Source organism: Gymnogyps californianus, chromosome 2 (genome assembly GCF_018139145.2).
Source record: "Gymnogyps californianus isolate 813 chromosome 2, ASM1813914v2, whole genome shotgun sequence".
NCBI lineage: Eukaryota > Metazoa > Chordata > Aves > Accipitriformes > Cathartidae > Gymnogyps > Gymnogyps californianus.
The window spans coordinates 50,504,377-50,517,761 of record NC_059472.1 but is presented as its reverse complement, the minus strand read 5'-3'; the positions used below and the strand labels follow the sequence as shown (position 1 = coordinate 50,517,761).

The 13,385-nt window shown below is 40.9% G+C and overlaps 1 protein-coding gene across 6 annotated transcripts in view; it reads right to left on the bottom strand.

Moving 5' to 3' along the window:
• ZNF521 (zinc finger protein 521) overlaps positions 1-13,385 on the bottom strand; it is a 232,461-nt gene that overhangs the window by 217,583 nt on the left and 1,493 nt on the right. The window contains exon 1 of one of the 6 annotated variants that reach the window (XM_050891179.1): positions 12,326-12,405. The exons of the other annotated variants lie outside the window; for them this stretch is intronic. The gene's annotated coding sequence lies outside the window, so the exon portion shown is untranslated. Of the gene's footprint in view, positions 1-12,325; positions 12,406-13,385 lie in introns of those variants that run through there. 6 annotated transcript variants of the gene reach the window in all.

Sequence of the window (13,385 nt, the reverse complement as noted above, 5' to 3'; positions counted from 1 at the left end):
CACCACAACAACTGTGGCAGCGCACTTCTTGAGAGCAATTTAAAAAAAAAAAAAAAAAAAAAAATCTCAGTAAGGGGAAACAGAATTCCAGCATGTCAATTCTATCTCCCATTATAAAAGCTTGTGGGTTGGACAGATACCAGTTTTTAAAATGTTACTGCAAAAAGTGTATCTCTAAACTGAAGCTGCATCTATGTGAAAGGTTAGGACATTTCAGCTTTGGTACAGCCAGTGTCCAAGGCAAACCCTGCTTTCAGTTCAGAGCACCTCTCATGCTTAGGCTGCTGAATGTCAACATCAAGACCAACTATTCCTTTTTAAAGAAAAGAAAAAAAAAAACCCCACAACAAATCAACTAGTACCATCAAGGACAGCCAATGAGGAAAACCTGTGGGAATTTTGATATAGAGGTCCCGAAAACAGCATTAATCTCCTGACTGCTCTACAGCAACACCTGCTGATCAATGAGGATTTCACCCCTTTTGCTTAAGTCTCTTCATGGGACACATGGTTAGCCTATAAAGGAGGGAGATTATTTTATAAAGTTAATACAAATACACACAGATTTTTCTAGCTTGCAAAATCTCATTCATATTCTACTGACTAACCAGGATTCCCCTTCACTGAAAAGTTAATCTGTAGATTTAGCACCCTATGGAAGAGCACAAGTCATTTCTGGTTGATGCCTGGGAAAAACCTTGCATGGAAAAGAAATGGATAAAATGAAAAATGTGAAAAAGGACATTTTCACTGAAAGGGAAGCCTTTTGGAGAACTCTGGCTAAGATTTATGGCTTCTAAGCTATTACAAACCATAATAAAATAAAAGCAAAAGATAATTGAAAAAAGTCTATTTTCTTCTAGTCTAGGTGGGTTAATAAATTTTAAAAAAGAAAAAAAAAAAAAAAAAAAAGAACTGCCCCAAATGCCTGAGCCTCTTTTCAGCTTGTTAAACAAAGCAGGAGAAGCCACATATCCCAAAATAAACTATAAAAATAGATTGTTATTGATTTATCCCTTCCTAAAACATATTCCTTGAGAGATGTGAAAATAAACCTAATATAGCAACTAAGACTGTTGGGATAGGAAGTTTAGAATATATATTTTTAACTTGCACTTTGCATTTCCTATAATTCAATACTTAATCTATAAATTTCCATTAGCATATGATTAGTAATTCAATTTAAAACCATCTTTGCACAAAAGCCTTTTCTTAGGATGGTAACTTTGCCAAGTGCATCTTCAATCTACATGTTTGAATAATTTCTGCAGACAAGTAATAGAGACACTAACTGTATTAGCATAATCAATACACAATTTACCAAGTTACCCAGACAGAACAGAAATAAAACGTGTGTGCCATTATTTCAGTACCTACAAATGACTGTAATTTCTGGAAGTATCTCTCTACTTTTCTTTTCCCTCCTCCTCATGGCCACATAAAAACCAAGAGGACATTCATACTGTCACCATCTACAGGTAGATATTAAGTATGATTAGATAGATTAATCACACAGCAGAAGGCAAATTTAGGAGCCAGTTACAGGAGGTGCTGAGTATCCTCTAACTCTGTTAAAGTCAATGAATTTTGAAGATGTTTCGCACTTTGCAATAACGTGCTGTGGAAATACATCTCCATAAGGGTTCAGTTAGAATACAAAACTAAAATTAAAGAAGTTACAGAGTAGTATTAAATGCAGGATCACATGTCAATGCATCACCCGCTAGGGCTACACCTTCCTCCACTTTCTTCTCTCCCTAAGTACCACTAAGACTCACCTTTTAAACTCTTCTGGCCAACACATGCAAGCACAGGATTTCACACCTGGCTATGCCACATGTAAGCAGCAATTCAGTGGGTGACTCCTGAAAGTCAACAACCATTTCAGCCTGCTTTATAATGTCCTTTAAGACAACTGGCATTCATGAAAGTTCAGAACTACTAAGAAAGTATTGTTTTTTTAACAGCTTCACCTAGTATCAATACACATCTATCAGCTACAAGCCAGAAACCTGATTACCGTTTTGACTCCCAAATGTATATGCACCCAATGACTTTAGTGTGAGAAGAGTTGGAAAAAGAAATGCATTTGCATATTAACATTTCAAATATCTACATTCCAGAACTCTGCTGAAAACTAGTTGTGTGTAGCCACAACTGTACAAAAATCCAATTACTCACATGCATGAATATTTGTATTTCTGATTTGTTTTCCTTTGTGCTGTGACACACCTCTTTTCCTATTTCTACCCCCCCATCATTGTAACAGTATTCTCTTGATATTGGAAATTATTATTTTCCTTAAAAGATTCCTGTTATATAAAGCATTTTTCTTCTTGCATTCGCTTTTTCCAGAAGACAAAGCCCCTCATAGCATTCATATTTTTTACTCCTCTCTTTAGTCTGTCCCAACACTGAGCTGGGTTTTTTTTCTTGTAGAAAGACTGAATTAGGAGTTCCCAATTAGACTGCAGTGGTTGGAAAATATTATTCTTACGCTAAAATAAAGTATTTTCCTAGGCAGCACATAAACATAAAAGTAATAAATATACTTAAGCGGAAAGAAATTATGCTTAAGAAATCCTTTGGATATTCTTCCAACGCTTGATCTCAAGGATGACAGTATCCAAATGTGACAGCCTACAGACGTCCAGTTTTACGTAACATTATGTGCAGAAAAGGCAGAAGATGCTCTTTCCTGCAGAAGAGGGTGAATTCTACCAGAAACCTCAAAGCTAGGGGTGGGGGGGATGTCTTTTTCTGGATAGCTGAGGTAGTAGATTAATTAATCCTGTCCAGAATGCTAACTTTGCCTCCCTAATCATGCATCTTTTAACAAGGTCAAGCCACATCTACATATACTCATATTTTTATTGTTTAAAGTAAACTAATAATGGTATATTTTAAAAAGTACTTTTCTCCAAAGAATCTTAAAGCTTTTTATAAACCTCAAGTAAATTCCAGACATCCCAAAGACTCTCTATCATGCAATGTAACAGATTATAATGGATCTCCGAGACAAATTGAGGACCATGGTGAGAATTAGCAAAGCAAGAGGGAATCTCTCTGTGAGTCAATTCTTAGTACCAGGGTCAGGACTTTCAGCTGTCTTGCCTGTCTTAGACTGAGTACTCCACCTCCATTCCTGACAATGTGACTGTGGGCAACCAGTCCATTTTGAGGAAAGCCAGAAGTTAGGAGGCTAAGATAAATTTTAAGCCTAATTAACAAACCCGGTACTTAACATGAATGCTTTCAAAGTGATTCAGTATACTGAAGCTATGTATCACCTAAGCTTTGTTACTCTCTCAGAGGGACATAACTAAGAATTTCTGGTACTCCTACAGACCTGTATTTTCAACTGTGCTTAGAAAACAGGAAATTCATTAAACACTGTCTACAAAAGCGTAAACTCAGCAACAGAGAGCAATTTGAATCAAACTGACACATGGATCACAGAACCTCCAAGTAACCATTATTACACAAGTCTGAAGACCGATGATGTAAGGAAGGGCTATGAGGACCTACAGTAAAGGTTACTGTAGATGATCACTGCCTTTGAAAGTTAAGTCATTTATTTATGTGCCTAAAATGAGGCACTCAAATTGAGGAGTTCAAGTTGTCTGACACCATTCCAACACCAAAACAAAATACAGTTGCACGCTTTAGCTCTATTACCTAAACATTTATTACCTATACATTTGAGTCAAAAAACCCACCTCCTTTCAATTGAGATTATCCCTAATTTACCAGAGATCTCCATCTATTGTGTACCAGGGTTTTACAAGTTTCCTTTTGATCCCTCAAACTCTCTGCTCTGTTCTAGATGACTTTCTATCACGTAAAACAGCACTCTGGTCTATATCCACAAAGGAGCTTAGAAGCCCAAAAACTAGTGAGGGGATGCTGCATCTAAATTGCCAGAAGTTCTGCTCAGATGCCACTCAGGTCAGGTTGTGACCTGACCTATGGTTTTATCATCCAGGCTTTCTCAGTGCTGTGGAGCTCAATGTTGAAATTGAACCAAAGCCCCACCGCAGCTGGCTAGTCGAAGGTTAAATATTCTCCTGCCTGCCCTGGCTTTGGACGCAGTCTTATGTGCTGGTTCTTCAGACTTTACATACCCTTCCCCGGTTGCTACAAGATACTGGCAGAAAATGTGTGGGTTGAAATACCTCTTCCTTTCCCCCTCTTGCCCACACCCACTGGTTAGATCACTCACCCAGGATGTGGTGAAATAATTCATCAGAAGTAATATTGCAGTAAGTACTTGGCAGACCAGGACCCAGGTCTCCTCCTTCTCCATTGGTACTCAAGCCATTAGAGCCATGAGTCTTGTGTATGAACACTCCTTCTCACCCTCTCGTCCAACAAATACTTAATTACACTTTTGAAAAGGGAAACATCATGGACAAAAATAAAAGGGCAGCTCACACTCATAGCACAATATGCTGCTGTGTAATGACTGATGTACTCCCTGTGAGATACAAACACTCTGAGACAAAGCACAGAACAGAACCCCCGCCTCTCACATCTTAGCAGAGCAAGTAACTTTCCCTCTTCAGTAAAGGGGAGAGGAAGAGCAGCAGCACAACCCCTCAGTTCCTTCTAACTTGGGAGGAAAGTAACAACCTGTCCCCTATCTCCAAAAAGCTGGATCAGGTCAGTGACTGCTATGAGATACCCTATTGCACTAAGAAAGACACCCACATCTAGAACAGGGGAGGAGCTAAGACACACTATTCTTTCCAAGTTTTTCCTACTGTCTCCTTAAGGTAGTTCCTACTCAACAACATTCATAAACCCCTAACCTACCTACGAATTATATAAAGAATCCAAGCACCTGGTGCAAGATGACTATTCCACGAGGCAACCAGGCACCTGTAAACTAAGTACTGCAGTACTAGCATCTTGCAGCATGCAAGCCCTTTTTTTTGGACCTAGCCTTAGAGCTTTCTGACCTTTCTTCATTGATTGACATTTGTGTCTGGCAAGCAAGTCTTCCGCTCAACAGATTCACCAAAAATTGCAAACCAAATCTTTTCCTATGCTCTAGCTCTTTGTAAGTCACGTAACGTAATCCCTTCCCAGTGGTTGCACGCACAGACCAATAGCAACTCATTTCCTCCTTCCATCTTCAGAGTGAAAACGTTACATCAGGCATGGATCTTGACATCCTGTTGTCCTGGAACCAGTGAATCAGAAAGTTCCTTCCTCGCAATTGTATTCTTTGGAGGTGGAAAATAATTAACTTCCCCACCCCCTCCCCCTTCCTACTGCCACTATCAAAGTTAGAAATTCACTTGACTGTCTGGAAAAAAAAAACCAGCCATCATAATTCAGTGCCAGAGAAAGTTTTGTTGATCAAAGCACAGCCCAGTCTTCCCAAGGACGCTGCCTCACTACCTCACATCATCCAGTCCAGCAACACAGCAGGTATTTTACTTTTGTTTTTCAAGTTCCTTTCAAGAAGTTAATGAGTCAATAATGGAAGTTGAACTTGATAGGTTACCAAAAGAAGTGAACAACAAAAAAATAAAAAATCAATTATCACAGAATTCATTGTTTGAAATATATTTTCCTGGCAAAACACAATCTAATAACAGTAAGGGCACAACTTTCAGCGACTGTATACAAAAGCCATCTATTGTGCAGTTAACGAGGACATTTAGCCTTAAAAGTGCTCTAGCTTTTCCACACTTGTGTGTAACAGAGTGTCTGTATGAGAAACTAGGAGAGAGATTTTGCACTTCCTGTTTGGTAAGGACAAAATTCCTGTTCCAGGTTATTGCCTTGCATGAGAATAACCTCTCCAAAAATGGGGTTTGAGAAAGAGGGAAAACACCGATACCCTCACTATCGACATCCTGTCCATTCGCCCTCAGGGCAAAAAGGTGTTCTGCTTCAGCCAAGAGGCTGATTAACTAATGACTAGTACTGTTTCAAATTTGTAAGAAGACTAACTAGTTACTGATATTTTACTTTTAAAGAACCATAGTAAGACCCGATCACATTAAAAAAGAAGGCGGTGGGGGGAAGTCACTATACCAACAGATATATAAATAACTTTAAGAAATCCTGAAGGACTAAGAATCCTAACCTTAAAAACTGCACCTAACTGCATTTATATTTAAAAGTGAAAGTATCAGATAAATCACTTAAAAAACACCCCTCTGTCTTGCTCCCATGATAAAAAAAGAGTGGGGAAAAAAACACAACAAAAACACATCCCCCAAAATCTAAAATTTCATGGGGCATTAGTTGTGCAGAATTGGTAACAACCCTACAACCCTTCTGAGTACATGTTATATGGACTCAACCGTACAAAGAAAAGTTGCAGTATAGCATGCACAGCATCACTCCAGCTAAAGGAAAATCTAAAAGACTCAAATGTGCACACACCAGAAGAACATGGATAACCTAGATTAAATCCTGAAAAAGGAGGAAAAAAAATCCGCTACATCTTTTTCTCAATAATTATGCAGTATAGAGGGGAAAAAACTGTTTGAAACTAAAGGAATGGGAAGTGGGGGAAAAAAGCATTACCAGTATTAACTAATATTGTAAATACAGAGGACGATGGTCCTGGTTCCAAAATCCATTGGAAGAGGGCAATTTTGTGCACTTACTAATGTGTGCACAGTGGAACATAAAGCAGATTTTTTTGAAAGTAGGAGGGCTGAATGAAAATGTTAATTATAACATGTTGTAACAAGGATACCCCCAAGATCAGCCCTATCTTTTTTGCTACAGCGTAGTCCCTAGGCATATGGCTAACTACTCCTTGATCATTATCCTAGCTAAAACTAAAGCTACTGAAGTTTAGGAGACTTATATCTAATAGAATTTCTTTCATCTTTAATAATTGCTAAACTAGCATAATTACTCATACTTGAGGTGAAATAGAACCCAAGTTGTCTAAAATTAAAGTTAAAACAAAAACAAACCTCACCACCTCTTTTGGTTTTTGCACATTCATCTTTTGTCAGAATCCTATGCCAAGTGTTGCATTATGATTTAGAAGTATTTAAAAGCTTCTCTTGTGCTATCTGACTTTTGTAAAGAGAGCAACTGAAAAACTTTAATGCTTTGTAGTAACACACTGCAAAATATATTTGAAAACAGACATGTATATTTTCACAGCACCAAATAAAACAGGCCCAATTCTTCATAGATCTGTATGTTGTCCCTTCAGGGAAAAATATATATACATATGTATATATGCCACAGTTCTGATTTAAGTGAAATAGCGCATTTTCCCCACCCCCAGCTGGGACTGATTTTGAGCTCAGGTAGCCCTACAGGAACCAATGGAAACCATAAGAAACAGCTGGGAAATGGTGCTAAGAGGTCTGTCTTAAGGTACCAGCATTTATACTATATTTTAATCAATCTAAAAAAACAACTCCAAATATCTTATTTTCAGTGTTTTACACAGCAAAAACACTGAAACCATATGGTCTACATAAAATGTTAACAGTTCTTCTACATCCTTTCCTGATGTACAATTATTCAAAAGGAAGATTTTTTTTCCAAAATGCACGAGTTTCAAAATACTGAATCATATTTCAGAACAAAGAAATGGGAGCTATTAAACCAGTTGTAAATTAGACTGAATGAATTACACAGCAACATAAAGCCTTTCAAGACATCTTAGATCATGGCGGATAACTTTATCCTACACGTTAGATAAGTGCCTCCATACTGACAGCTTCCCTTGTTACACAAGTTAACAGCAACTCGGGAAAACAAAATCAAACCAAACCAAACATGCAGCATTTCTAAGCCTCTTAAGATTATCTTTGTCACAAGATTTCACCTTTATGGAAACGAGCAGTACAACCAGTAGCTGTTTAGATGCAGCTGTTTAGATGTTCACTCCTAATAGTACCTGCTCCTAAGAAGTAAACGGTGATGGTCAATAGGACTCATGCTGGCCCCAAAAATGACTGGGTAGCATTACTGCAATCCTACAGCTAATCAAGACCATCAATACCGCTAGGCATTGCCAAAGTCAATGAATATTACTAAAGGTTAGGGATGTTTTTGTTGTTACGGATTTTTTTAGTATATAAAGGAGCTGGGGCTTGCTTTGGCAAGTCAAAAAGAGAACACTATAAATAGCCTTCATTATAAAAAGACGCTAATCTTAAATCCTCTTTGTAATTTGTTTTTTCATGTACTCTTTTATGTTCGATATCTTAATTTTTGCCCTTTTTTGGATGGCCAAATAGAAGGCAGCAATCCACTCATGCATCAAACAGATGTTTTTGCTTTTCAGGCCAAATGGAATCTTATGAATTTTTTGTTCCCTCCCTATAAAATGATGATGCCAAAATAACACAGTTCCTGAAAACGGCCCGTTCATAAAATGTTCTTTGGACCAGTAATACTGAAACTTTAAGTCAAGTTCACAGAAATCATGCCAATACTAATTACTGGTTTTGTTTATGCTGGATTGATTATAGTCTAATCAGCAGACAATCTAATGACTTTTGAGTCTAGTCCATGCAATTTAGAAGCTGGGGAGGGTTGGGGCTGAGAATAAACATTCAAATAGTTGACAGATACAGAGAAATGTAAAGGCTACTGTTTGAAGGGGATCCGAATGTCAAATTCTCTCTGAACTATTGCTGCTATTAAGTAAGATTTTTGTTTTAATCTACTACTGTTCTACCTTCCTTGGTACTAAACCACACCACCTGCATCTCTGTATGAGAAACAGCCTTTTGCTTCGAATTTATGATGAAAAAAAAAAGTCACATTAAAACACAGGTACATTTACTCAGTCCACCAACACTCTGCATGAGTTGAGTTGCAGTTGTAAATTCAGTCAGGATGGAAAGAGTACCTAGGTTTCCTCAAAAAGAGGGAACAACTTTAAGAGACACTCTGGGCTTGCCAAAATATTTCAAGATACAAGCCTTCTTTAAGCAGAACATAGATATGTAAAATACAGCCGATAAATTTTTCCTTCTCATCTTTCTAGGAACTAACACTCAGTAATTTTATTTCTGCAGTCAAACGTGGGATACGAAATTACAATGAGTAAAAATTTACTTTGAAGTAATAACAAAATATTTTTGTTGGGTTTTTTTTTTCCAAAAAGAAATCACTTTCAGAGATTAGCGCTTCTATTAAATGTGTGGGTCTGTTCTAGTTTCCTTGTGATGGCTTACCTAATGCCTACAATTTCAGTGATTCTTCACGGGTGTCTTTAGCATAATGAATATTACCTGGCTTTAGCTTAGAGAAACCTGGGTTTAACGTTTAGTAGGAATACATTTTCCTTCAGGTTTGTATTAAGAATACCTGGTTTTCTTTGCAAGTGACTATATTTTTGTAACTTTGTTTAGAAACAAAAGTTTTCTCATCAAAAGCCGGTGGTAAGGGCAAAATAAAAACCCCAAGCCCTCCCAAAACTAAAACCCCATAAACCAGAAAGGGGAGGGAGGGGGGAGGCGGTCAGTAACCGAAGTGTGATATCTACAAAGCATGCCAAGTCACAAAAAAAGGTTTACCATTCAAATGGCCAAGTTAAACAACATACAAGCGAGCTGCTCCCCCGCTCCATTGCTTTCTCATCTCAGGGGGTCTCCAGCATGGTTTTACTTCGGGAATGGCATTGCCCTTAGGTGTTAGAGGAGTTTAAGGAGTCATACCAATTGCCCTTCTTCAATACCCTTCATTTGCACAGTGGCTCTTTCGGGGCTTATCCATGGGTATCATATCTCTGACTTACCTCTCCCCACCTGCTTTTCTGCTGCTGTCCTCCCTCCCCCACCAAATTCATTAGGTGATTTTGATCAGGTCAATGATACCAAATAGATTTTTTTTTTCTTCCCAGAAACTAGCCAAAGAAATGGGATAAATTAATCAGTAGAATGAAATATAGGTCAGGACTGATGAGTTTGATGCAACTGATCCTTCCTTTGCCTAAAAGAACCCGGCAGTTGAACTTTAATTCCTCCTTCCTAAAGTAAAATAAGATATTCAAATTACAGTTTTCCAGAAAGTTAAATAATTTACTCTCCTTTTGAGACTTTTTTTTGCCACAACCCTGTAGTATATTTGTAAGAGACAGTGCTTTTCACAGAAAATAATTACAATCCTATTTTTCCCTGGAAAGACGTTTTTATTATTCTTAAATTTTAAGGGGCTTATCTAATGTTAGCCATGCCTTTTTTCTTTCCTAGGTCCAAACCTGAGATGCAATCCTCACCAAGAGCCGGGGCACAGTCAGACCAAAGCTGGCAAGAAACCAAAACGGGGGCGGGGCGGGGGGGAGGAAAACAAAAAAAGAGAGAAAAAGAAATAGAAAAGGAATGTAAACACAAACCAGGGTAATTCAGAAAAGTGTATTTTCAAGAAATAGAAGAAATTCAGTCATTAGCAAGTTCTTAACACCCACCATTTCAGATGAACATTAGTTTCATGCATTCAATATAAAAACTCAATTGTCATTTTGTTTTAATGTATTTACCTGCCTCGTATCAGTATTCCCCTAAGATATAAGTTTCAAATTAAGTTATCAGAAGTGACAGACATATCAAAAATATCTCTTATATCTTCCCCCCAGAAAGGGTTGCTAAGTACATGACAAATTGGAAATGTAATGTGTAACTCCATATTTTATTTAGATGTAAAACAGCACTCATGAGTTTAAATAACTCATTTACATACATTCAAAGAATAGTTTTTCAGGGAAGCTATTTAAAATACTGTTTATTTTTAAACTGTAGAACTATATTTTGTACTGACTAAATCAGTAATACTTAAGAAATAAGGAATTTAAATAACCGCTGCATTGGAGGTACAGTTGAAATTCTCCTTGCAACATTACTTACAGCTTTTGTTTGTTCACTAAAAATGAAGATGTAATAATTGATGGGCTGACTCTTATCAATGAATTTAAATGCTATGTCTATGCAAGCATCTTTCAACTTCTTAGATGAATCGCATTATTAGCCCTTTCAGAAATCTTACAATCGGACTGCTTTCAGAATACTATTAATCCACTCAAAAATTGACATGATTCAAGAAAAATAAAACAGGGAAAATGAAAAAGATATTTGAACAAAGGCCACCAAGAATGATAACCTACTCCCCAAAGGTAATTACTGCAGCAATAATTACAGATGATGATTGATTTACTGCCTGGTTTTAGTTGAAAAATAGTAAATAAGACACTGTAAAGAAATCTCTATCATCTCTATCCTGAACATTAAGCGGTTTTCTTAAGTCAGTAGTTTATCGTCAGCAAATCCAAGCTACTCCATCTGAATCGTACAATGTTGCTGTTTTCTCATTTTAGGGACTCTCAGGCTACTGGTACGTAAGGGAGGCAAAGCCCATACCTCCACATAAAATGGAAGCTGTATCTTTTGTTTTAAATTGTGATGTTTACAGGAAGATATTTGAAACAAACCTCCTCTCTGTAACGCATCTAACAAATAACCATGAGTAAAACATGTCCAATGCCTAAGAGGAGAACAATTTCCTCTATTTGCCAATTAATTCTCAACGTTTATTCCTTTGCACTTAAATGCTTGGAGGTCTAAGTCTACCCTTCAGTTAAAGTTTCCCAGCATCTTTTTGCAAATATGGCTAATTGGTTGCTCTCCTACTGGCTCTAAAACTCTTATGCACACGTAAATAAATCCTCCCTGGGAAGCTTGGAATATAAGTGCGTGCCCAAGCAACAGAACTTTCATTGTGGTATCATTTTTAAAAGGTAAGGGAAGAGCGGCTCATTTGTTCTTCACAAGATGCCAAACAAAAGCACTACTGAACCGCACAAACTTCGGTAAACTAGATACAGACGGCAGCAGCAGGTAAAGCAGTAAATTCAAGGCACCCTTTATTCCCTTTTAAAATATCTGGAGAGTTTAAAAAAAAAAAAAGAAAAAAAAGAATTAAAGCCTGCTCTAAAGCTCACTGAAGTCAACAGGAAGACTTTGAAAAGGGAACTCCTGGAAAGAGTTGTTTCAAGCAAAGGGAGCGCAGTTTTTTGCCAGGTCCTCCTGTACAAGTCCATAAAAGCAGACCCCGCTCCTGCTTTCTAACTATGAAATTGCGCTGGTTTCTAGGCACTTAACTCCTGGTGTACGCCAGCCTAGCCGAGAAGAAAACAAGGCCTGCCGGCAGCCGCGAAGCGGCTCAGGATCACATCCCCGACCGGGGGCTCGCCGGGCGCTGCGCTCCCGACACAGGCAGCCCCCCCCGGCCGCATAAGTTGCCCTCAGTTCCGCAGGCCTTTCTCCCTTGCTCCCCTTCCCGCCCCCCCCCCCCCCCCAAAAAGTAGACAACTTATAGATGTTCTGACCTGACGCAACCCAGGCTTTATTCAACTTCACTGCAATGTACAGACCAACCCGGGAGGAACGCGCCCATCCAGAGAGAGATGTTTATTTGAGGTGACAGCCACCCTCAGCCTCCTTCCCCGCTCGCAGGCGGGGAGAAGCCCCTGCCCGCCCGGCCGCCGAGGCCAACGGCTGCCGGTTCCTCGGGGGGCGGCCAACGGCTCCCGGCTCCTGAGGGGGGCGGGGGGGGGCGGCCAACGGCTGCCCGCTCCTCGGGGGGCGCGCGAGGCGCGGGTGGGCAGGCGGGCTACACCCCGCGCCGCGGCGGGCTGAGGGGCGGCGGCGAGGGGCCCGCCGGGCCGGCGGGGGCGGCCGCGCCAGGCCGCGAGGGGCGGGGGAGGAGGGGGCGCCCGGGCCGGGACGCTGCCGGCCCCGCCACAGCCGCACAAGCCGCCCTTTGTCCTCCTCCGGGTCCCGGGCTTCCCCCCGCCTCCTCCAGGGGTCCGGGACGAGTCCCTGCGACTTGGGGCTCCGGGGCGCGCTCCTTCCCCGCTCCCCCGGTACCAACGCCCGCCCCCCCCCCCCCTTATTTATGTATTTACGCGCGTGCTTATTTATTTAACCCCCCCGCCGCCGCCCCTCACACATGCCCCCCTCGGCGGCGAGGGGCCGCTTACACGTGACAGCCGGCGCCACATTCCTCCACAGCCCCAACTCCGGCCCCGCGCGGGGAACTTCGGCCCGCCCCACCCCCACCCCGCGCGCGCCCCGAAACTTCCCTCGCCCGCCGGGACCGCAGGCACGGGACCTCGCCGGGAACGGGGCCGGGGAGGGGGGAAGCCCGCAACTTTATTACTATTCATTTAAAAAGCACAGCTGTTGGCGGGCGGCTGCGGCGCCGCGCTGCTGCCCGCGCCCGCGGAGGGAGGCGGGCCGGGCCGCGGGGCTGCGGAGCTGCCGCAGCGGGCTGTCACCGCGTCTCCCGGCGGCAACTTTTCCAGCGCGGCGAGTTTGGGTCGCACCGGCCGTTTCGGGTCGGGGTCTCTCCCCCCCCACCCCCCATCTTTATTTTGGGGTGGTTAG